Raw genomic sequence first — 25,241 nt, 5'->3', positions numbered from 1 at the left:
GCTGTGAGGGGTCTGGGGATCAGCTCCTCCTGGGGTCATTTACACACCCAGAGCAGCATCTCGCCCTTTGCTTGGTAAGCTCCTCCTCCTGGTGGCTGAAGTGGAAAGCCCGCAGTGGGGGTACTGAGGGGGTCTCTCTGCCCCCAAATAACACTTCAAGGTAATTGCTGTCCAGAAATCCCTTCTTGGAAAGAGGGTAATGCTTGAAGGAGGCCTCCTTTTTATTAACAAATTTAATGTTAAATGAAGAATAAGTGTCTGCAACAACAAAAGCCAAATATCCAGCACTGTGAGGCAGCCTCCAAAATGTCGTCTCTATCTCCACCCCAGGATCTCAGTGTCCCCGCACCCTTCCAGAGACAGCCATGCACAAGCAAGCATCTGTGTAACCATGTGGTGTCACATGACACTCAAGTGTGCAAGTGTGCATTTGTGAGATCACATGATACCTGTGTGAGTGAGTGTGAGTGTGTGAGTGCAAGCTTGCAAGCTACCTTCCTGTAGCTGGCATCTTACATCCTGTACCTGCCCAAATGGCAGTGAGTCCCATTCTCCCCAAACGTCACCAAGGAAAAGAAGCCCATCCATCCCCCACCCCCAGAGATTCTGAGCCCATCCCAGGAGGTGTCTGAGGCCAGAGTTATTTTGCATTTCTAACTTCTCAGATAATTTTAGTGCTCAGCCAGTGCTAAGAAACCCATAGTGGAAGCCAGTTGTGTGACTTGCCATTTTTCCTTTGACATATCTAGTTCTGTTTCTACAATTTCTACATGCTCTTGAGCATGAGCTTTTTGTTGTATTTAATCCATAGTTGTTCCTCAGTGATGATGTTTGGGGTGTTCTCACCCCTCTGCCTCCACAAACATGCTGTGTGTCCCTGGGCAAGCACATCCAGGGTGAATTCCTGAATGTGAAATTGGTGAATCAAAGGACATGTGAATTTCAAATTCATTTGGATATTGTCTTTTTATGTTGTAATTGGGGAGAATACGGCACAAAGTCTTACACGTTGGGGAAAGGGCAAGCGTCTTTTCACTAGCTCGTGGGAAAGTTGCATTGTGTTAGTAGGGAGCACATTTCATTGCTATTGTTATATGGAAGTTCAAGTCTGAATAAAATGATGGCTTTGGAGCTGTCATGGGGTAGACTGGGGAAAATATTGTAGATCTGCTCTCTCAACCTCCATTCCATCCTCTTTCTACTTTGGAGAGGCTGAAAAGCTGAGGTCTGATTCTGGACTCCCTTGCAGCTAGCTTTCTGGCTGAAAATGAGGCCCCACCAGTTAGCTGTTTTCACAGAAGTCAGACAGGCCCTGGTGACAAGCAAAATCATGAGACACAACTATCTCCAGGGCAAGATTTTAGGGCAAGTGGACACACATACACACACACACACACACACACACATACACACACATATACCATATTATGTATAGATACACACTCACACATATATCCCCCCACCACATACACACTCATGCATACTACACATAGACACACACACTACATATAACACACATTACATATAACACACACATAGATACATATTCACACATACACACCACACTATACACACACACACACACCACACTACATATACACACACACATGCGTGCACACACCACACTCACACACACCACACCTTGCACTCCCTGGGTGCTGCTGTCCAGCATCTGGGCAGCACAGCACTGGTGCTACTGGACCTTGGTGATTGTCCCCCTCCATGGAAGCTTCTCCTGCACAGGAGCTCCCCCTGCAAAGTCTTCCTCTATCCTGTGGGATCTCAGTTCTTAGGAGCTGGGGTCTCTGCATCAATAGGGGTTGGGGGTGGCAGCTGGGCCTTGTCAGCCCACATCCTGGGACTTGCCCAGAGGCCCCGTCTGACAGCCCAGCCTCCTAGCTCCCAAGTCAGACCCCATTCTGTTGTGAGCCTGGGGCTATGGGTCTCCGGGAGCCTCTGAGGCCCCGCCCCTCCCCCTCCCCCTTCCCTTCTCCCTCTCTTGCCCCCTTCTCTGGCCTCCCCATGGCTTGCTAGAGGCTGGCTCCTCCACGCATCACATTCCCATGTTCGGCAACAGCTGGCTGAGCTTAATTAAGCCCCACAGTGCCAAGTTCCACCTGGCAAGGAATTAACAACAATAACAAAATAGCAAACATTGGAGGAGGGGTGTGAAGAGGCAGGCGGAGGGGCGGGGGCCTCCTGAGGCAGCCTTCAGGTTCTCGCTGTTTCCAACCAGTCCAGGGATGAAACAACGAGTCCTTGATATCCTCGTTGCTGGCATGGTGACCTTGGTCTGCAGGCATCTCTGTGTCTTCACTGCGTGAGAGGTGGGCTGCAGGCAGCCTCACTCCACAGGCGAGGAGACCCAACTCTGGAAGTTTCTATGGCATGCAAGGCCCCTGTGTGGCTGTCCAGGGCACAGGCAAGTTCCCAGCTCATCAGGGTCCAGTCAGAAGGACACGTGAGCTGTGATGGAGGCCCCCTGAAACGTGTTTTGGGAGTGGTGAGGCTGGGCACTGTATTTTCAGTGGAAATCAGAAGGCTTCCCTGGTGATATATCAGTTCTCCATAGGGGAGTCACGGAGGCAAAGTTGGTGCAAGTGGAGGGGCTGGAACAGGGGCTGGGAAGAGCCACCGAGCCAGCAGCATCCCTGGCTTGGCTCCTGGCCATGGGTGCTGTGGATCCTTTTGCTCCTGGATCTGGCGCTCTGCAGGAGTGGCTCTGGGAGGGTCTTGAGTCTCGTCCTGCAGGGCTGGAGTTCCGGGAGACACGCTTGGCTCCCAAGCTAGTGCTCTGTTCCCCGCACCAGATAGACCCAGCACCTCCATGGTGAGTGTGGGGGCTCCTCCAGGAAGCAGGCTAGAGTTGACTCAAGAGAGGAGAGCTGGCCGTGCAGACACTTTCCAGGAAGGCACTTTCCAGGAGACTCAATGCTGGACAGGACTGGTTAGTGAGGTTCACCTGTGCACTCAAATGGGTTCCATTAAAAATATTATTTATATCTTGTACCCCATATACTTCCAAAAGCAGTTCGGGAAATGGAAGAAAACAATAGAACTGTGCAAATAGAAGCGGCAGATTGATTACATAGATTATTATATTCCAAATCAGCCTGAAGTTTTCTGAACTTCCTGTCACCTGAGACAAAAATACAGGCAAGAAGGATGTGTTAGTTATAGATTTATGTCTGTGTGCTCAGATTTTTCAGGAAATTGTAGGAGAGGAAGGAGCTCTCAAGGGAAAGCCATGAAAGGCCTGGAATGGGTCCCTGCTCTCTGACCTCATGAAAATCAATTGACCTGCCTGAAGCAGGAATAATAATAATGTCTTCTGCTTCCCCGGGGTGGTGGGCAGGCTCAGGAGCTGATGGTTCTGGAGCACAGTGTAAACTGTAAAGTGCTGTGGACTGTTAATATAATGGTTATTGTATTCCAGTAAGTTCTTGAGAGCAAGGATATTGTCACATTTCCAGTTCAGGTTGACCATTCATCCTAGCTTTCTCAGGTCAGCCCTGGTCTGTACCTGTTGTCATGACCCTCCCGCCCCGCTTCACTCTCCAAGTTTCTTTGCCTGGAAGACAAATTTTATGGTTACCATATATATGTGTGTACATGTATGTGTCTATATTTCTGCTTTTTTACTAATACATTAATAAAGTGGAGTTCCTGTTCTCCAGGGGAACATGTTATGAAAAAGTTATAAGACACTAAGTCCAGAGGGCAAGCAGGGATGTAGTCTGAAAGATGTTGCTTTGAAGACATGGGTTGGTTCCACAGCTCACAGGGGCCTTTATCCTCTGTCTTGAAGGCTGAGAGTGAGAAGGAAAAGGAGATGTAGGAAGCAAGCTCTGGGCAGCTCCATATATGTTCCTTGCTGTGGGTACCTGGAGAGAGCTCTGTCACCTCCTATGTGACTTTGGCAAAAAAAAGAGAGAGGAAAAAGGAACGTCTCTGAGCCTCTTATCTTCTCATCTGTAAACTAAGGTTGCTGCAAGGATGAGAAATGGTTGGATAAATCGCCAGGCATAGTGCCTATGGCAGACATGGCAGAAAAGGTAGGTGGCTTTATGTTTCCTGTCACAGTCATCACATGTGCATTAACTGCATTAACCTTTCCACATTTCATTCTTCAATAAAACTCATGGCTCACCCTTCCTGGGACTTAATGGCTTCCACCTTCTTCTATGTGTGTGTCGGGTTAATTATAAGTTTATTTTGTTCTCAGATATATGCCTTTTCAGAGTTTCTGTTTCTTCTTGTGTCAGTTTTGGTAATTTGTCTTTCAAGGGGTTTGTCCATGTCCAACAGTTGTCTATTTATTTACATTAAAGTTGTTTGTAATATTCTCTTATTTCCCTTTTATGTTTATAGGCTCTGTGGTGATGTCCTCTTTTTCATTCCTGATACTGGAAATTTGTGTTTCTCTCTCTCTCTCTCTCTCTCTCTCTCTCTCTCTCCCCCTCTCCCTTCTTGAATAATCAATCTAGCTAGGAGTTAAACAATGTTATTAATCTTTTCAAAGAACTAACTTAAAAATTTTTTTCTTTATTTTTTGTCCAATTTCTGTTTCATTGATTTCTGCTTTTTATTATATTCTTCCCCCTACCTTCAGTTTAATTTGTTCATCTTTTTCTAGACTTTCATGATGGATGCTTAGATCATTTATTTAAAACCGTAAGTCTTTTATAACACAAGCATGTGAAGCTATAATTTTCTCTTTAGGTACTGCTTTGGCTATAGCACACAAATTTTGATGTATCAGGTTTTCATTATTATTTAATTCAAAATATTTTCTAATTTCCTTGGTGAGTTGTTTTACTCATGGGGTTATTTAGACATTTTTGTTTAATTTCCAAATATTTGAAAGAATTTAACAGATATCTTAGTGTAATTGATTTCCAACTGTACTACCATTAGAGAATACATCTTGTATGATCTTAATCTTTTCCTATTTATTGAGACATTTTATGGTGAATACTCCATATGTATTTGGAAAAATACATGTGCAAAAGAAGTCTTTGTTCTCACCTTTATTCCCTTATATGTGATGTGTCTGTTTTTCTCTGGCAGCTTTTAAGCAGCCTCTTTATTTTTGGTTTCAATAATTTTTTTAAAATGATTCTGTGGCTTGGGTTTTATGATTTGTGGGTTATTTTTTGTCAAATTTGGGAAATTATCAGTTATTATTTCTTCAAAAAAATTTTTTCTTTCCCACTCTTTCTTCTTTTTCTGGTACTTAAGTTATATATACATAGATTGCTTGGTATTGCCCCACAGGTCACTGAGGGTCTGTTATTTATTGATTTTTTGAAATCTCCGTTTCTCTCTGTGCTTAAATTTGAATTGATTTTTTGGGACCCATCTTCAAGTTCACAAGTTATTTCTTCCATAGTCTAATCTGCTGTTAGACTTACTTGGTGAATTTTTCATTTCACATTCTGTATTTTTTCAGTTCTACATTTTCCATTAGATTCCTCACCCGCCCCCCCCCCCCCATAGTTTCCATTCTGTGGAGAGTCTCCATCTCTTCACTCATGTTTTTCTTTTGTTTTAAATCTTTACTTTGTAATTCCACCATCTGTGTCATCTGTGGATCTGTTGGTTAGTGTTTATTTTTTCTGGTTAAATGTCGTGCTTCTTTGTATATCTGGTAATTTTTTATAGTGTGCTGGACATTGTAAACCCTATATTGTTGAGCGTCTGGATTATATTGTATCCTTCCAAGAGTGTTAAATTGTGTTCTAGTAGAGAGTTTACTGGAAGCTTAGCTTGATCTGTCAGGCCTTGGTTTGGGTCTTTGTGAAGCCAGATCTCAAGTAATCCTTACCCAAGGGCTAGAATAGTTCTACTCCTGAGTTCTGGGATGTTCAGTGTGGTCTCTCTGCTCTAGCTGTTTGGACTGCACAATGTCTCCCACCACTGTATCAACTCCAGACTCTCCAGTCAACTCATAGCCTTTAGTGGTTCTCTGCCAGGTCTTGTGGAATCCCACCTTGCACATGTGCAACTTATGACTCAAAAACTCAGGGAACACCTGTGTAGATTTCTGGGCCCCCTTCTTTGTACAGCTTCCTCCTCTCTCTATTCTGCAAATTTCAGGCACCTTGGAATGCTGACTTTCACCTGTATTTCCTCTACTTGTTGAGACCACTGCACTATGCTGGAGCTCTGCTTCCCTGGGCTGGTTTGAGAAGTGCTTCAAGACAGAAAGTTGGGATGAATGTAGAGCTGTCTGTTGTGCAATGCCTGAAAATATTTGTAGCAAATATTTCGTCCAGTTCAGTAGTTGTTTATAGCAGGAGGGTAAGTATGATGCTCACTGTTTTTATCATGACCAGAGCAAAAGCCCACTCTCTACTTTTGCAATCTGTTGCCTTTCATTTGTAAGGCTCTTCCTGAGGACACCCCAGTTCCATCAAAGCCCCTCTCATTCCTCTGGACCCCATTCAGATGCTATGTCACCAATTACTTTTTCCCAAATCCCTTTAGGGTGGAACAGTCCCCACACTGAGCCTTATCACATTCTCCCAGGTATCTTAGCTGTTTGCACATCCTATTCCAGACAGCGAGCACCTCGGACACTGCACTGTGTTCTGCAAAAAGCCTCCACAGTGTCCGGAACATTGTAGTTTCAAAAAATGTGGATTTATTGAATTTTTTTTTTACTAAAGTAGAGGGAACTGCTCTCCCTCCACTGCTGACCTCTTAGGCTGGAGTGGACATTGAAAAGAGTAAGGTTGAGAGTCCTTGGCTATAAGAGATCTAATCCCTTCATTTTCTATATGAGGAAATGGACCCAGGGAATTTTGGTGATATATTTCAATTATGAATTATGTTATTCATTTATTCATCGTTTAACAAAAAATTATTGAACATCAATCATATGCAAGGCTCTGGGGCTACAGATAAAACACTTTGCCCTCAAAAAGCTCTGAGACGCGGGTGAGATGGGAGAACTAGAAAAAAAATAAGTGCTGTCCACCCAGGGACCCTGTGAGATAGGAGCATGGAGGGCACAGCCAGCCTGGTGCAGGCGTGGAAGACCTTCTGGAAAAAGGGAAGCCAGAGTTTGGTTGTAAAATCATCAAGGATGAGGAGCAGAAAGATAATGGGTAAGCCAGGGAAAGGCCCTACAGGGGTAATGTCAGGGGTTTACACGTGGGCTCACCAAGGATTTGGAACTAGAGCCTCATGTGCCAGAATAGGAGGTTGGACTTAGTCTAACGGCATTGAGGAGCCATATAAAGCTTTCAACCAAGGTAGCATGGTCAAATGTGTGCATCACTCCAGCTGCCATTGCTGAAGGAGGGAGGAGCTGGGAGGCAGGGGAGCACTGGGAGCTCTTATAGCAAGGAGCTGTGGGATGGAGAGGAGGAGGTGGGCTCAAGGGGGGACTAGGAGGTAGATAGGGAAGGAGATCCACGCACGGAATGCCAAGTTTCTGTCCTCAAGCTGAGACCAAGCCTGAGGGCGCAGAAGAAAGCAGGACTTCACTGCTTCTCATTCAATGTGTGTTGTGGAGTACTTACTGTGTGCAGCTGCTCCATGCAGACAGATGAAGGTTTTACTCTCACTGAAGAGACGGAGGCTCACAGACAGGCGGTGTCTCTCCCAGGTTCTCACAGTACAGGTGACTGAGCTGGGGCTATACCCAAACTCCTGACTCCTGTCAAATGCTCTGCTGTACACCGTCTGTTTGGGTGTCCATCCCTACACTGCAGGGCTGAGCAGAGATGAATATACAGCCAGAACTCCATACACACACATGCTTGCATATGCACACATGTACACACACATATGCATACATTGTCACACATATGTGTGCACACAGATGTACACACGTGTGTGCATATGCACACTCACACATGTGCACTCACACTCACATGTATACACATGCACATAGGTGCTCACACGCATACACACATGTGCACACATAAATGCACACACTGTTACATGTGCACACACTCACAACTGCACATGTGTGCACACACCTGTGCACACTCACACACATACACACATGCATACATACACACACTCTCCTGTGCCTTTGTGCACACTCACCTGTGCATATACGTACACTCACTTCCACAAATACACACATGCATGTGCACACACATCCACACACTCATACACATGTCATGCACACGTGTGTGTACGTACACTCACACACAAATGCACAATGTGTGCATACACTCACAGGTGCACACACACTCACTCTGAGTTTAGGTGGAGGGGAATCACGTGAAGAGCTTCCCTGGTACCCTGAGTCTCGGCAGAGCACTGGAGGTGCCCACACTCTTGAGCAGGTGGTGGAATCTGGGCCAGCTGTGGGCACCTGGTGGGAAGAAAGGGTGGTGGGTGGCTGGTAGTGCACAGTAGGAAGAACCTATCAGTTGTGGGTGTCACATACACATGCCAGGCCAGCTCTCCTCAGGGACCTGGCAGGATGTCTCACAGTGAAGGCACAGGGGCACCCCTAGACAGCAGCACCAAGACCAAGCACGCCCTGCCTAGGTATAGCCACCCTCTTAGGAAAGTTGGTGAGAACAAGTGGGTACCCACAACCTTATCTGTCCCTGTGCTTGCAGATAATGGAAAACCATTTTGTTTTGACCATGCTTGTCAATAAGAGAGGGCCAGACAGAACCAACATGTCCCCCTTGGCATGTCCCTGGCCCCAGGGTGACTGTGCTCTTGGGGTGCTGGGGGTGCCTGCAAACAAGTGCCCCTCCCAGCCTCTAGCCTGCCCCTGCCCCTCATCCAACTCCCTGTTCCACCTGCAGTTTCTTCTCTCTCTTTCCTTCTCTTTCTCCCTCCACTTTTGTCCTTTCCTCTTTTCCTCTCCCTTCAGACCCACCCGCTCCTCCTGCAGCAACAAAGAAATCGACTGTCAGCCACCCCTCCATGCCCACCCCACGGCTCTTTCCCAGAGACACTGATGCGTAGACCTGTTTATTAACTTGCCAATCTTTCCCTCTTCCCATCCCCTCCCTTCCCCCCCTCTCCTTCTCCCCTCCCCTCCCCTCCCCTCCCCTCCCCTCTTCTCTTCCCCTCCCTTCGCCTCACTTTTTCTTCTCTCCCTGTTCTTTCTCTATCTTTCTCTCTCTCCCCCTTATTCCCCTTTCTCTCTTACTCATTCTCTGTTTCCCTCATTCTCTCTTTCTCTCTTTCCTTCCTCCTCATCCCCCATCGCTCCCCTCTCTCTCTCCCCCTCTTGAAAGGCAAGAGAAATGGAAGTCAAGATCTTCTCTTGGTGATAATTATTGAAAAGTTCAGTGCAGAGACAGACAGCAATGCTGTGAGGAGGAGAGAAGGGGGAGAGAATATTAAAATGCATGTGCACAGCTTGGCTTTGCAGCAGATGTTGGCATAATTAGAGAGGAAAAAATTATGAAATTAATTTGTAGTTCAATGTAAATTTCAGCAATGGGGGAAAGCTGGGCTCAGTCACCTCATGTGCACGAATAGACACGCACACGCGCATACACGCACACACACACACACACACGCAGCACACCCCAGCTGCCAGGGAAGTGGTAATTGTCAGAACCTATCCAGGGGGAGAGACTGGCATGAAAAACAGGGAGGAAGGAAGCCGAGGGGGGATTCCTCTTCTTAAAGGCACAGGAGCTAGGATGGACAGGAGGAGAAATGCCCCTCCCCCAAGGAGGAGACAGGAACTTGACTGGACTGTCTAGCTGGTCAGGGTTCAAGCTCGAACCCTCTGATACCACAACAGCCCAAGGAGGACACTGTCGCCCCTCCTTGGGAGAGATGCACACACAGCTGGGTGCCACCTCTCTCCCTTTGGGTGTCCCCGCATCCCCACTGTGGCCAGCTGTCCTCCGACTACAGGGACATGAGGGCAGCATGATCACGCAGGGCCATCATCATTTCACGGCAGATCCGAAGGGAGAGAAGTACACTCTGCTGGAGGGAGAGAAATTCAGCTTGCTCTGGGGGTTCAGTCAGGTAGTCAGGGTAGGGGGAGAGCATCCAGGTGCAGAAACCCTGTGACCAAAGGCAAGGAGGCCAGAGCATGCAAGTTTGGGGGCAGTTTGTTCTCACTCAGTTTGGCTGGTTGTGAGGTGCACTGAGGAGCGGGTGCCCAGTCAGGGCATTATTCTTGTTCAGGTGGCACTGGGGAGCCATGGAGTGTTCCTGAGCAGGGGGAGGGGTATGAGCAGACCTGTGTGGCACTTCTCACTGCGACTCCTAGCTTGGGCTTCCTCTTTCTGCCTCTTTTTCTCCTTTACTCTCTGAGCTTGCTGCCTTCCTGGTTCTCCTCCCATTTGCTCCCCCAACACCCTCGAAATGAGACTGTGGGGTCACCAGGACAGGCAGATGGGACAGAGGCATCATCTCCCACTGCTGACATAGGCAGCCTGGCTCTCTCCATCCACCAGGTTGGGCCACCCTTCTCATGCTGCCCTCTACCAGGTTGGGCTGGCTGAGACCCTCTGGGCCTCAGTTTCCCTATCTGCTCAATGAGGGCTGGGTAATGCTTTCCACCTGTGCCCTGGGTGTCCCAAGCTATGTCAGAGGAGGGGGCAGTGGCCCTGGAAGCCTCTGCCCTTCGCTCTGGCTACCACCATGGCCTCCCCCAGCCTGCAAATAATGACAAGTTATTTGTAGATGCAGGACTTGCCACCTTCTCAATGCACCCCCATGCTGAGAAATTGCCCCACAGCCTGACTTGGGGGCTCTGACCTGAGCCTTGGACCCCTAGGGCCTTGCCCCCACTTCCCGTGGCTTCTTCGTGACTCTGAACCTTCTCATCACCTCCCTCAGCTTGGTCATTTCCAGCACGTTTCCTTTCAGGTGCATGTCCCTGAGCCCAGACATTGCACCCCGTGCCCCTCGTGTACCGTTCCTACCTGTATATGTGCCTCTCCCTGGTGCACTCCTAGTCACCACCCCTCCATCTCACCCTCCAACTCACCTGGACATGAACTCTCCATTGGCCTGGGTCACTCAGTCCCTACATTCCCCAGAAGAATCTTCATCCTGATGTGTTAGGCTTTAGGCCTTCCTCCTCCAGGAAGCCCTCCTGACCACCATCTGAAAGGCGAGTGCTCATCCATGTTGTCAGCGATGTCTGTGCCCCTCCCCACAAGGCCACGGGCCTCTTCAAACACTGCAAGATGCACTGCAGGCCCAGAACAAATGCCTGCAGGTTTTTGGTTCTGCTCTGTCCTCTTGGGAGCCATGTCTACACATCCTAAGATTCATTACATCACTGGTTCTCCTTTGGCCCTTCTGGGACCTGAGGAGGCTGAGAAGATTGGCCTCCCCAAGACTCAAGCATTGGAGTCCATGGGGGCATTTGCCCAAGGGCCATCTGAGCAATGGTTCTGCAGGTGTCCAGCAGTGGCTTCAGCCAGGTCCCATGGGGTGGTCAGTGGTTGCTGATTTGTCCAGTAGTGGCTCTGTCACAGCACAGGTCAGGGGTTAAACATGGCCCCAGGGAGCCTCAGGCAAGTGCAGAGGAGACAAGTGTGTGGTGGATGGCTTCCATGATTTGTCCAGAGCCATTTGACTCATGGGGGCTGGAGCTGATGCTTGGTCACAGTGCCTTGTGAACACAGTGCCCCTGTGTCTACTCCTCCTCTGCACGGGGACAGACCTTCCGCAGCACTCTGGGCAAAGGGTGGAGCCTCTCTTGAGACCCTCCTAGTAACTCAAGCCCTGAGTGGGTTCACCAGGTAGGTTTCTGGCCCTCTCCAAGGTGCTGAAATGATACCAAGCTGGGCCGAGGGGCCTGGGAGCTGGGAGCATTGGTCAGCGTCTTCTCGCTGCCCCTTATCCCTGCCTGGCCAGCGGAAGGCTGATGCCACCTCCACATTTGCTGATCTTGGCTCCCAAGGATGAGGAGAGGAAAGGGCACAGGCTCTGGGGGCAGATAGACCACTCCCCACGCTGCTTTCTCATAGAACCGACCTATGTGCCCCAAGCAGACTACATCACCTCTTTGAGCCTCGGTTTCCACTGCTGGCCAGTGAGAGTAATGCTGCCTCCCAACTCAGATGCACAGAAGGAGGGATGATGGGGACCAGGGCTCAGGCTACTGGAGGTGAGGAGTGGAGGGGTGATATTTTCTACGTGGGCCAGCAGCAAGGGGCTCACCTGTGTCCCCCCAGTGCAGCCCTGGGTTCCCTCCAATCCCTGGCCAGGGGAATAGCCTCGCTGCTTTGTTGCTCTGGATTCTGTTTCATTGTTTAAAACCCTCTAAGCTTACACCCTTACTTATAAGCAAAATAAGAAGCAGCAGAGAGGGAGGCTGAAGCTTGGGGAGAAATGTGACTCCATCTTAGGTAGGAGTTTGTAAACCCGTGTGTGCACATGGGTGTGCCCACATTTGAGGGCAAGCTGGAGGGTGAGCTGTGTGTGGAGGAATGAGTGTGCCAGTCGGGTCACGGATCTGTGCGTCCACCCGTATGCATGTCTGTGAACATGCATGTCCTGGGGTTATTCCCAGCAGCCCCCACCCCGCTTCACTCCCCAGCTCATTAAGGCTCTCCCATTATTCTGACATTTGTGCGCGTCACGTACCGGCAAGAAGTAATTTACTTAGAAGAAATTAAAAGTTCATTTTAATTGAGCGCACACTGCAGTATGCAAATGAGCACATTATGCAGCCGATGCAGAGACAAAGCTATAATCAGTGGTTAACCCTCCACATGCCAGCTCCTCAACTCCTGAGCTGCCTCTGCTCTGGGGGTGGGTGGTCCTGGCCTTGTGGAGGTCCCTCTGTCCCCAGCTGGGAGGGAGCCAGCCAGGCTAGGATGGGCACATCCTCCCAAGCCCTCTGTGAACTTTTTCCAGATGTTGACAAGTGCGTGAGCACCAGCGCCCTAGGACTCTGAGACCCAGGATCTGAGCCCACCTCAGGCTCCAGCCAAGGCCCTGGACAGCAGGAACTCGGCCAGTCCCCAGGCTCTCCAAGGGGCTGGCCTTGATCAGGGTCACAGTGCACCCAGCCAGGCTGAGCACAGCAGCAGAGAATGCCTGAGGCCTGATGCTCCTGTCCCATCACAGAGAAAGGGTATCAGGGTGGTTGGTGCTAAGGACAGATTTCCAAGATCCGTGACCTGAGAGCCAGCATCCAGTGTACACTCCAACCCCACGAGAGAAAAGAATGGTGTCAGGCTCCTCTGAGAGGTGAGTGGTCACTGGAGCGCGGATCTGGTGGAATGAAGCCAGGGCAGGATACCAGGGTGATCTGCAGGGGCCAGTTCCACCACAGGCCAGGGCCCAACACCTTTCACGCCCATACCAGGCCCTTCCACCCACCTACCACTCTGTATAGTTTCGGCCCCGGAGGTTCAGAAGTGGGAAGTGATCTGCCTGAGTGATGGAGAAATCTTAAGAAGCAGGGCTGGCATCTGTCCTTGTGACGTGCTTTAGTGCCCCCCAGGGCCATGTGACTTGGTGGGGGCACCAGCCTTCCTCACATTGCCCAGGGAGACACGTCAGCTTCTTCTTCAGGGCCCTTGTGGACGCCCCACCCCCCAACAGGTGTACCTCCCTCGCCCAAAAGAACTGGGAGGCGAAAAGCCTCAAGGACAGTGGGCAGAGTCTCAAGGCCCAGAGGCCTCTCCCAGGAGGCCCAGTGAGGTCAGAGGCAGGTGTTGGGGTTCAGTCGTGTGCCCCTGGTGTGTGCACAACCTCTTGTTTCTCTGGTGTCTGGGGTCCCGTGTGATGTGCAGGTGTGGCCCAGGGCAGGTTTCTGCCTGTGTTCGTGTTTCTGCCTCCTCCTGCATCCCCTCCCTTTGCCTTCTCTCTGTGTCTCTTTTTTGGTCCTACTGTGCTGATGGCAGGCCAACACCTGTTCGGCTTACCCAGCCCACCCCAGAACAATGGGCGCAGGGCGGGCTCCCCACCCTGTCTCCCAGAGGGGCTTTGCCCTGGACTGGAAGTTGGGCTCCCACTGGAGCTACGGTTGGTCCCTGGGTGGTTGTTTTTACGTTGAATTTTCTCTACCTGTCAGACCTGGGATTTTTAATGACAGTGAAAATGAAGCCGGTTCGCAGATGTGAGCTGACAGCCAGCTGCGGGAGGCAGACAGATTACCTCCCGACCCAGCCCATGTAACCCACAGCGCCAAACAAAGAAGTCGTCCTGGTTTGCTTGGATGAGCGGGGACGGCAGGGGGCCGAGCAAGCTGCTCCTGCCCGACTGCTGGGCAGCACCCGCCCAACTGGGCACAGTCCCTCAGAGACCTGCATCCACACACTCAGGGGTCCAAGCTCTACTGGCTTTCTTCTCCCAGCGACAGCCCCCCACTTTTGCCTGTGGTTCAGCTTTCGAGTCCATTGCCGTTTCATCTCACAGGTTCCCTGAAGGAAGAAGTGCAGGAGGGAGAGGCTATCGCCCCACATGAGATTTGAGGGCACTGGGCTTTCAGACCCTGGGGAGAGAATGGCCCTGGGAAGGTCCCAATAATCAGACAGTAGGACCCTGAAGGTGGGTCTGGACTCCCCGGACCTGGGGGGGCCCAGGAATCTACATCCCCAGCAAACATTTTAGGAGTTCCACGAGGGTGGCTGGGACCACCCTGAGAAGCCCTGTGGATTCCTGCCCTCAGAATCACCTGCTCTCATCCCCGGGGCCTCCTCACCTTTCTTTGCCAGAAGCAGGGGATGAGGGGTGGCGATTGCTGGCTTGGGCAGGACTGGGTGCAGGGTTGGGCTTCTTTCTCTTCCCTTTTACCAACTCTGTGAGCCAAGTACATACATAACCCGTGGAAGGCATCCCATCCAGGCCACAGGATGGTCAGTGGCAGAGCCCAGGCCTTCTGGGACCCAGGTATCTGGCCCCAAGCCCGTGTGCTTCGTCACAGTGTGCTGCCAAGCCAGTGTGCTGGGCAGATCTGGCATCTGGTGTGGGAGGCCAGCCTGCCAGGTTGCAGACCCCGAAGTGCACCATTCGTTAGCTGCTAGCAGGGCTGGCAGCAAGAGAAAGCTTAGAGGGAGCGGGGCCTACAGCCCAGTCCTTCAAAGGTGGCAGCCTTGCCCGTTCCTCAGTGACCTGCATGTGAGATGTAGACTAGCCTCAACTGGGCATTTAGACCTCATCTAATCTAGATGGCAAAAGCAGCTTTTGGAATCCCCCACGGCTCTTGGAATCAACCAGAGGCACTGTGATTGATTAATGATGTCTGCCCTGGCTCAGGAGGGGCCAGGCTTCTGGTGATGCCAAGAAACTGAGTCTCGGAGAGGGGAGGTGGCCGGCCTGGCCTGAACTCTCCCCTGTGGATGCCGGTCTCAGTCCATCTGGTCATCCCTCTTGCAGGACCCCCCACATCTTGTGACTCATGCCCACAGTCCCCATGGATTCTCAGGGTGCCCCCAGCAGCTGCCCTCAAGTCCCTCGCCTGGCTGCTTCCTGACATGGGGTACACTGTTCCAATTCTAAAGAAGGTGCAGCTGCAGTTTAGGTGTGTCTGTGCATTTTAGAAAACGCTTTTCACTGACCCGCGTGTGGCATATGTTCCTAGTTGCCATCAGGCGCCGTGATAATGGGTGGCTCCTATCCAGATCACCATGTGTGGAGTGGGCATGGGTGGGCTCTCTGCAGCTCGCCTCATCTGGTGCTCACCAGGCCCCGGGGTAGGGGGTAGGGGGATGGAATATGGTGCCTGTCGTCATGTCTGCCATGGTGAGGATCAGGCTTTCAGCTAGAAACATAGCCCCGTTAAACATTGTCTCTGGGGAAACAGAGCTGCCTGCGTCACTGTGATGCATCGCACCTTTTCTGAGTGGACGCTGCTGTCTGTCTGAGTAAGAATCTCAACCGCAGCAGGTGGCGGCATTGCCTGAAGACATGACTGTGCCAAACATTTCACAGTGTCTCATTCCATCCTAAAACAGCGCTTGGAATTATTATTATCCACCTGGCAAACTAGACAGAGGCTCAGAGCGGTTTAGTTGTTTGCCATGGCACATGCCTCATTCAGTCTGTCATCAGGGGCCTTTCACAAACATTTCCAGCTTCCGAGACCTCACAAGCCCTGAATCTGGTCAGAACGAAGAACCCAGCTCCCCAGGTGCTTCCTGTCACGAGGTCCATCACTTAAAGAGGCATCTTTTGCTGCCAGTGAGAACATTCTTCCTGCTAGGCCCAGGGCAAATGCTACCTCCTCCAGGAAGCCTGCCTTGACCACTCCAGCAAAAGCTTGTCTTAACTTATGAAATCAGAGGGCTCTCAGCAGCGCCTCACCTTCTGCTGACCCACCTGGTGGGGAGGACAGCCACATATCCTCCCCATGGCCCCGACACTACGCTGAGACTGGATTTGGTGTGCTGTGGAGGTTGTGGAATCAATTAATAGATGAAGAGGATGGGGCAGTTAAAGGGACCCAGGTATCTCCAATTCCTCAAAACCATAGGTGAGGGTCAGCTGAGGAGGGAAGTTTGGGGTCATTAGCATATCCCCAGCAACACCAGTCCCTTTATCATCTGGCCCCAGAGGAGCCCCCATGTGAACCCTGCAAAGAAAGGGGGCTGCCAGCACCCCTGGGGGTGGGACATAGCAGGAGGCCTAGGTGAGCCAGGAAGCTTTGGCTGGACTGGCTGCGGCCCCTTCACATTGTCTTTCCAAGGCTCCAGACAGCAAACAGGAAAGAGTTAAGTCCTCTGTGAGCCACTGGAGAAGGAAGTGGTAAACAATTTTTCTCTCCCTCGGCTAAATTAATATGCAAATTCCTAAGCCCCCTCCACTCTCTTCCCCTGCCTTGAAATTAGCGAGGTAGACTGCTCGGCTAATTACGCATTCAAACGAGCAGGCTGCGTGTTCGTGGAGCTAAGAGGATGCTGAAATGATTGTGAGAAGATGGAACTGACATTCGAGCACAGCCCTTCTGGTACATCTGGAGCTGCTCCCGTGTGCCCCGCAGATGTGACCTGGCAGTGACCGCCAGCCACCCAGGCTCGGAAAGGGGGTGCAGGGTCCTCTCCACACTCTGGCCCCAGCAAGGGGAGACCCTGAGCCCCGTCCTTCTCCCCTACCAGCCAAACCCCACATTCCCCCCTGCAAACAAGAGTCTCCCCCCACCACCACCATGCCTGCTGAGTCTGCGGTCAGGACCATACAGTGGCCAGAGCCAGACAAGATGGTCAGCACTGCTGGCCTGGGTCTAGGACTGTGGTTTCAGGCTGTGTTGGATGAGCCCTGGAGCTGCCCAAGAGGCCTCCATGTGGGGTGGGCAGGGGTGGCTGAGTACACGGGATCCTCACTTCTAACCCCCTCTCAGCAGAGCACCTCTCGCAAGCTGTTTTATATATTGTGGTTCTAGGTTATATTTCATCCCCAAAGGTGTTTCCTTGCAAAGTGAGAGTTTAAACAGCAGGCGAGATCAGGGAACAAAGGCTGCTTGAGCACCAGGGGTGGATGGTGTCAGCGGGAAGCAGGCAGGCTTAGGAGCTAAAGATGGGCCAGACACCTCCAGTCTCTTTTCTTAAAGGGCCCTATCCTTCCTCTGCCAGAATGCCAAGCTCCCTGCCTGTCCTTCCCAGCCCTCCTGACTCATCCCAACCCATTGTTGTAGCCTCCTCCTCCCACACACCCGTCAGCAGCTCTCGGACACACTTCCTGCCTCGGTTGGTTCACCTGGGACCATCCCAAAAGTCTTCCCCCCACCTCCACCTCAGTCACCCACCCTGGGCCTCTGACCCTTCCCCCAACTCCTTGGTCCACTTCTGAGAAGCCTCGTGATGCTGCTTTTATTCTTGTCGAGTATGGGATTTAATGTCCTGATGTTTGAGAGGGTCTCCCCAACTTGTCTCCAAGCCCCTTCAGGACCCCACCTTGCGCTAGATTTTGTAACACCCACAGCTCTTGGCCCTTGGCTCAGCACACCTGGAGATCTGCCCACGGAGAAGCCCGTGAGACGACTGATTTTGTGCCCTGCTCTGCTGGACACACTGGTGGCCATAGAGAAGGAGGCTTCCTCTCTGGTAGCTTCAGTTCCCCCATCTGTACTATGGGACCGTTGGACTACGTGCACGCCAAAGATCCTTCCTTGTGTCAAGTTCTGAGTCCAGAACCCTGTTAGTTAAGCTGTCCATCTGTCCGCCCATCACCCCATAAGCATTGAATGAAGGCCTCTGCGTGCCCAGCACTGACCTTAGCAAAAGGAGTAGGGGTTGGTTTCCTGAGAGATGTACAATTCTAGAATGACCTTCCTCCCCACAGAGGAGGGAAACAGGGGCTACAGGGAAAGCAAGACCAGAAAGCAGAGAGGACCCCAATTCTGTATATCATGGGTTCCTTGGCCCCTTGGGTCCAGCAAAGACCAGCAGGGAAGACAAACACCCCTGCCCTGTGCACCTGTCCTTTTTCTGCCCATCCCAGAAGCAGCCTAGATTTCCAGAGTTTGGAGGTTCAGGAAGGTGGCCCCACCAGTGGCTGGCCCAACAGGGGCGAATGGATGACGTGAATGGATGGAGTGTTCACTGGATGCAGACACGTGGCTGGCATCTCCTACGAAGCTGTGATGTGAGATCCAGCCTCCCCCTCATACCTAAGGCAGACCCTCGTCAGTCAGACAGACAGGGGTTGGGTGGGGTGGGGTAGGGTCAAGGAAGACAGATCGCCCAGGAGAAGCCGGGCATCTCGGAGCTGCCAATGTTGTTATGGATCAATAGGGAGCTGCAGCTCTGAGCAGCAACAGCGAGTAATAAATAAATAAGACAAATAGACATTCGGGTTAACTGGGCCTTGGGAGGGGCCAGGAGCTGGAACCTTGGGTGACGAAGGAGACAGGAGGAGGGGTATCAGTCAAGGTTGCCAGGGCGAGGGGGCCTGAGAGTGCAGTGTCCAAGACAGGACTCGCCTCAAATTCATTTTTAGTGCCCAGTGGGTGAGGCGGCCACTGAGAAAGGACAAAGCTGCCCGCCCTCTCCTGTGCCACCAGGCGTGACACAGGTTCTGGAGGAGGGGTTCCAATGGGCAGCCATACTAGACCCCTCACCTGATCCAACATCTGACCCCACACTGGACCCTGGGGGTGTCGTTGGGTGGGCCCAGCAGTGGGCACTGGCTACTCTGAACAGCGACCTCCAGGAGGGGAGAGGGCCTGGAAAGCTGCTCTTCTTGCCTTCCCGGAAACTTCCTTCCTCCAGGAAGGTGCAGGGCTGCCCGAGTTGAAGTTTGGGGTACTTTGTGCCTCTGATGGTGATGCATGGCCCCTCTAATTTGCTGCACACGGCTGTTAATTCTGGAGCAGCTGCTGCCCCCACCCTCTAGGCACTCAGTAACGCCAGGCTGTGGAGCACGCTGCAAATTAACACCATTTGTTCTGCAGAACATGTTTTATTTCTACACTACACGCATAGCTTATTACCTCACCAACAGTGCAGGAGAGAGGCAACAGGGGCCGGGGGCTCCCCTAAGCCCACCGCCTGTGAAGGGAGGGCACTGGCATTGGATCTTTGGACCACGATATTTGGAGGGCTGGGGTCCAGCTCTTGGGATCACCTCTGGGGGAGGGTCCCAGCTCCAGTCTGCCTGTCCTGGTGACAACACCCAGGGCTCCAGGCCTGGCATTCCTGGGCTGCTTCATTTCTGCACCATCAAGCTCTGTGGCCTTGGGGAGGTGACTTGACCTCTTTGAGTCTTGAATGTGGAGCCCCCATGCCTGCCTCCCAGATGATTAGACAAAACCACTGGGGCAAAGCTCAAGCTTGGCTCTCAGTAAATGGTACTGTTATGGAGTTTTTATCTTGTCACTCTAGGTGACAGTTACCAAGGTCACCTAGTTAATGGCAAAGACTCAGCTCAGAGGCCAAGGTGGGTGGGCAAGTCCTGCTGTAGACTTGGGGAGGGCTGGAGCCCGGGAGCCCCCTGAGAGCCCCTCCCAGGCCAGGACCGTTCCCTGTGAGTCGGCAGAGGGGAGGCCGGGTTTGGGCCTTGATTCTGATCCTGGGCAGAATCTCTTAGAGTGGGCAGACCCCTCAGAGCACCCAAGGATGGCATGTTGTTCCAGGGAAGCCCGTGGGACAGATTCAGGCCTCCCTGTGACCTGCAGACCAGAGCCCAGGGTCTTGTGGACTCATCACACAGAGGCCCTCACTGTGCTTCCCCAACCCCTGTGGGCATCTCAGGGGACAGCCATTTGCCCCCACTGCCCACCTCAACTACCCCCCAGACTAGGGAGACCCTGGCTGAGCAGAGGGACCAAGCGCAGGAAGGCAGTCCTCGGCTCTGCTGATGACAGTGTGGGAGATTTCGTTCAAGACGCCCACAGCCTCTTTCTTTCCTTAGACCCAGGGCCACAAGGACCACCTCTGGGAGAAACACATCAACTGGTCCCTTCTCCGCCCCTGAGCCACCCACTCTTGAGGGCCAGCTGCATTCTGTCTCTCCAGGTGTGGTGTCCAGAGCAAGGCGGTGCCTGGGGAGGCCACACAGCATGGAATAGCCACTGGTCTCCCAGCACCCTGCCCCCCAGTGACAGGAAATGGGCCCCTCTAGGAGGCCAGGCAGCCTCAATGGCCCCTCAGGGAAGGATGGTTGGGTCCAGAGTTCGAGGGTTCTAAGCTTCTTTCCCTGCCAACAATACCAACGACTCTTGGGCCCTTCCTTCCTGGAAGCAGCTAAATTGAGAGTTTCCTCTGGACCCAGTCTCCCCCGTCTGCCATGAAGGTGACAGAGGGGTTGTCTAGACCTAGGGTGGCTGATGTCAGTGACCAGCCTTGGCTGAATAGAGCCTGGTCACTGCCTACTGGCATTTCTTGAGGGCAATTTGAGCCAGGCACCAAACCAAGTGCTGTCATTCCATGAACTCTAGTGTGGCTGGAACCATTTTACAGATGAGAAAGTGGAGGCTCAGAGCGGACTAAGGTCACACAGCAAGCAGAAGCTGGGGCTCAAACTGGGCTCAGCTGGCACCAAGCCATATGCGCAGTGTCTGGCACTGCCCCTCACACTTGGGGAAGGTTATATGCTCCTCCTGGGCCGCTCCATCCCCCACCTTTTCACTGCCCACCACCTGTACTTGACCGTGAGCAGAGCACTAAGCTGACATGCACACCAAGGTACACAGAGAATGTGTGGGAGCCACCTGTGTCCTGGATGTGCCACCCTCACCCTCCTCTCCTCTCCATCCGGCCCCTAACCTCTCATCCAACAACCCAGCCACAGGGACTGACAGTTTCACCTTCCTACACAGACACACCCCACAGATCCACATGGGGGGAGGAGATTACGACGCCTTGGAGCATGAGTCAGATTCAGGGAGAGGAGGGTGGGGCACCCCAGGTTCAATCACTGTCTGAACAGAGGTATAGAGGTGCTAGCTGAGGGGCCAGGGCGGGGCCAGACAGGAGGGTGCGGGCAGCCGCCTCACAGACTTCAGGGACGTACCTGGCACCATCGGGGAGTGTCTGCCGCAGGCTCAGCAGGCAGGTGGCTCTTGGGTGGCCACTCACAGGTGTTGACAGTGGGGCTTGGGCCCAGAGCCCTGGCAGCAGGGCTGAGGGGCCTGTGGGGCTGGGTACAGCAGCCCACCTCACCCCAGGCCAGGAAGCACACACGTGGAGCACCTGACCCACCTATGGGAGCAGTTTGCACCGCAATGGGATGGGGAGAGCTGGAGAAGTGACCCCAGCGAAGCCCCAGTACAGTCCCCAGCCATAGCCTCCTGCCTCCCTGTGCTCACTCCCCGTAGGCACGGCTGGGGAGGTGGCAAAGTGATTGAGATCCTTTGCATTGTCTTTCAGGGACCTAAGTGGGGCACCTGAGCTGGCCCCTTGGAGGCTGCCGTGTGGTTGGGGTTCTCCATGGATTTTGCCCCTGAAGGATGCCCAATGTGACGAGTGCATGGAAAATGTCACCAGGGTCTGGCCCAGAACACAGGGTCGGTTTGTTTCACTCAACATTATGAACCCCAATCTCCATGTACAGAAATAGCACTTAGTAGACTTTCCGCTGATACTGAACAAACAGATGGATGGACAGATGGAAGGATAGATGGATGGATGGGTGGATGGACAGTCGATGGATAGATACATGGATGGATGGATGGCAGGTGACCGGAGTGCCAAGAAGAGCCCTGGCCACCACATAGCAGGAGGGACTTTGGTGGGCCGTAGGTCAGGTCTTTTTCACATGGGATGTGGGCCATCGGAAGCTGTGGATCCCTTTCTGGCTGGGATGCAGAGTCGGATGGCTTGTCCCCACACTGGGTGGCCAGGGTTTGGAGAGGGCAGGGTGGGTGGGGGTGGCTGGTGCCTACTCATTCCCAGGACCCTCTGGGAGGCCGGGTGCCAGTCTTACTTCCCATGGTGTGGGAGCCTCAGAGGCTTTTCTGTCAAGAGGCAGAAAGATTGCATGAATATTTCATTAGGGAAGCAATGTGTCGGCCAAGGAACATCTGGCAGGACTCTCCAGGGAGCTGGGAGCCCGTGCAGGAAGGAGGACTGTGAAATGCGGTGGCGATGGGCGGGGGCGCTGGCCTCTGCCACTGAGGGCAGATCTCTCCCTGTCACCACACTGGCTCAGGCCACCTGCCCCAGTTCCGTGGACAAAGACCTGCCGGTAGGGGCAGCTGTGGGCAAGGCTGTGGGGGTGGATGCCATGGGTCAGCTCCCTGGTTCCCCCACAACAAGGCTCCCACTGTCTACTCTCCCCACGCAGGCCCATGGTCAGGTCAGAGCTCCTGGCAAAGTGGCCCCTGAATCTCCGGATGAGGCCACAGACTGGGGCAGGACTGGGACCAGGGGAGCCTGAGGAAGCAGAGGAGCCCCCCTGCACTTGATGGGGTTTGGGCGGTGGAATGAGGCTGTGGTTGGGGACATCCTGGCCTCCCATTGCTGGAAGCACAGTGGACAGTCACCACTGCCCACAGCCCCTCTGGTTCTGAAACCTCCCCCTGGGAGCTCAGACCAGGGCTTACCTGGACCAGAGCAGTACCTGCCCTGCTAGTGGTGGTGTTGGGGCCAGTGATGGAGAGTCGTAGGGGCTGGGGACAAAAGGAACCCCCAAGTACAAAGACCTGAGCAAACCTGCACTGGTGCCAGGGTATGACCCACAGGACCCACCTGGTGAGCCAACCTAACCACTGAGGGCGGCCCACCCACCACAGCCAACCAAACTGAGGATGGAAAACCTCAGGGCAAACCCCACACTCAGCTCCTGGCCAGCACCCAGGGCCATCGTATTTGCTTCCCAGAGCATTCCATGGAGAATGTTGTCTGCCCAGGGCTCTGAGGGGTGGCATGCACTGCGGGCCCCATTTTGGGGCCAGCCAGACTGGGATTGAGCACCCTCTTCAGAACCCCCCCCCCCATTACTCGCCTGGCCGGGAGGATGTCCCATCACTGACTGGGAGCCCCTCTCCTCTGCCTGAGCGATTTCGTGACGGGGCTTCTGCCAGGGTCTGAGCCCTGTCCGAAGCCCCAAAGCACCTCTCATTCCATCTCCACCTGCCTAACTCCACATCCTGTGTTCCCTGGGCCACACAGTGCTGGGCCACCCCCAAGTTGCTGCCCCTCAGCCACCCCAGACCTTGGAGGCCCCTCATTGTCCTCCCAGAGCTAGGCGCCTCAACCTACTTGCTCCCACAGCCTAAACCCCTCCCGATTCAGCAGAGCTGGGACTGGCCACTGCACAGGACGTCTGCCCCATGGGTCCCCACCCGTACCTTTCCCAGCCATGTGCTCCAGGCACCCTCATGTGGCACCTTCTTTCTGGATCTACATTGGCTGCTCCAAACATCACAAAGGACCATCCTGCCCAGAGTCCCCAGAGTGGCAGCTGTGTCTCCCCTGTTCCTGTGCCCCAGCCTAAGGCATGTGTCCGATGTGTTTGGAGTCTCCCTCCCACCCTCAGCCTTGCTCTCAGCCAGGGAGGGGTAGCCAGGCACTGGGGCCAGTACGAGCACTCTTGCCCCCGCCTCCCGGCAGGCGAGAAGTCTGCATAGCCTCTCCTACTGCCTTGGCCCTGTCTGCCCAGCAGGGCTTTGTCCTTGGAGCCCCCTAGGCACAGCTCCTCCCCACCCAGGCAGCTTGCCCCTGTGCCCTCGGCAGCTGGGCTCCTTGGCACAGACACCCGAGCTCCCTCTGATGGCCACGTTTGGCTGTGGTCCCAACGGTCTGCACACAGGCACCTCCGTGCCAAGCCAGGCTGAGGGGCTCTGGGCAGATGGGAGGAAGGGAAGTAAGATGCTTCTCTAGGGATCTCCCAGCCCCTCCAGGTGTCACCCTCCAACCTTCCTTTCCTCCCCACCTGAGTCTCCGGGTTGGCCTGCGAGTAGAAACAGACATTCAAGGACGGTTTGGGGACACCTTTCCAAAAACAAGGCAGAGAGGACCTGGCCCTGTGAGCCAGCGGGGCATGGGGTGGAGGTGATGTAGTCACAGGAATCCAGAAGGAGGGGCCTGAGCATCAGAGCCAGAGGTGCTGCCATGCAGGAGACCCTGGGTGTGGCTGCTGTCCCCTCAAACCCCGATGCTCTCCATACGCAGCCGGCCAGCCCTGCTTTATTCCTCTGTGCAGGGATGGTTCCTGTGCCACCTGGAGGACTCCTGGCCATCACACCTGGACAAACAGGCCTGGGGTGGTGGACCATCTTGTGTGCCCAGAGCATTTCTCAGGGAGCCAGGGGATAAGAGAGTAGATCGTGCTGGCCCAGAACCCCGCTGGACGCAGCCATCCCTGCCAGCTTCTGTGCCATGTCACCCGCACCCAGGCCGAGACCCAGTCACCTGCCCAGCACGCCCCACTCGGTAGTTACCTGTGCCGCGCCGGCCACCACTGTCCACCTGCTCCCAGTCGGGTCCTCTGTAGCTCCTCTGCCAAGCGGCTGCTGCCTTCCTGAGATGGGCTGTCAGCGATTTGCTGTGGTTTTTGTTTGTGAGTTTTGGCCCCAGGAGCCCGCGGGCACCCGGGAGGCGCCCAGCCCGCTGCTCGTCCATGGCAAGCGTCCATCTTCCCCTCACAGCAGCTCCTCACCTCTCCCTCCTCCTGTCCCCACCGTGCCAGCTTGGAGGGAACTGGCACGGACGGAGCCCGGCCAGCCTCTCGCAGCTGGGTATAGCCACGCTCCTTTTTTTTGTATTTTAAACACACACACATACTCACACACGCACATGCACACACACCAAGCCCCCCGCCCCCGACAACATGCATCCCTTCTGTCAGGAGCAGCCCCAGCCAAGAAAGCCCAGAAGCGGGCGGCGGCAGAGAGCCGGGCTGCAGAGCGGTAGAAACTCCAGCCCCAAGCTCGTCCTTTCCTCTCC

The 25,241-nt window shown here is 53.4% G+C and overlaps 1 long non-coding RNA gene across 2 annotated transcripts; it reads right to left on the bottom strand.

Annotated features, from left to right (window-relative positions):
- Nucleotides 1-215: 215 nt before the first annotated feature.
- Nucleotides 216-25,241, bottom strand: LOC141567463 (uncharacterized). 2 transcript variants are annotated; one of them, XR_012490103.1, is made up of 3 exons: nucleotides 24,737-25,241; nucleotides 7,530-8,335; nucleotides 216-3,914 (listed from the first exon to the last, which is right to left on the bottom strand). It is a non-coding gene; the product is annotated as an uncharacterized LOC141567463 (long non-coding RNA). The 2 variants fall into 2 exon arrangements; XR_012490104.1 differs by having other exon boundaries at nucleotides 216-3,139.

Source organism: Rhinolophus sinicus, linkage group LG11 (assembly GCF_036562045.2).
Source record: "Rhinolophus sinicus isolate RSC01 linkage group LG11, ASM3656204v1, whole genome shotgun sequence".
Classification (NCBI taxonomy): Eukaryota; Metazoa; Chordata; class Mammalia; order Chiroptera; family Rhinolophidae; genus Rhinolophus; species Rhinolophus sinicus.
The sequence above is the reverse complement of the archived record's forward strand: the minus strand, read 5'-3'. Positions and strand labels throughout refer to the sequence as shown.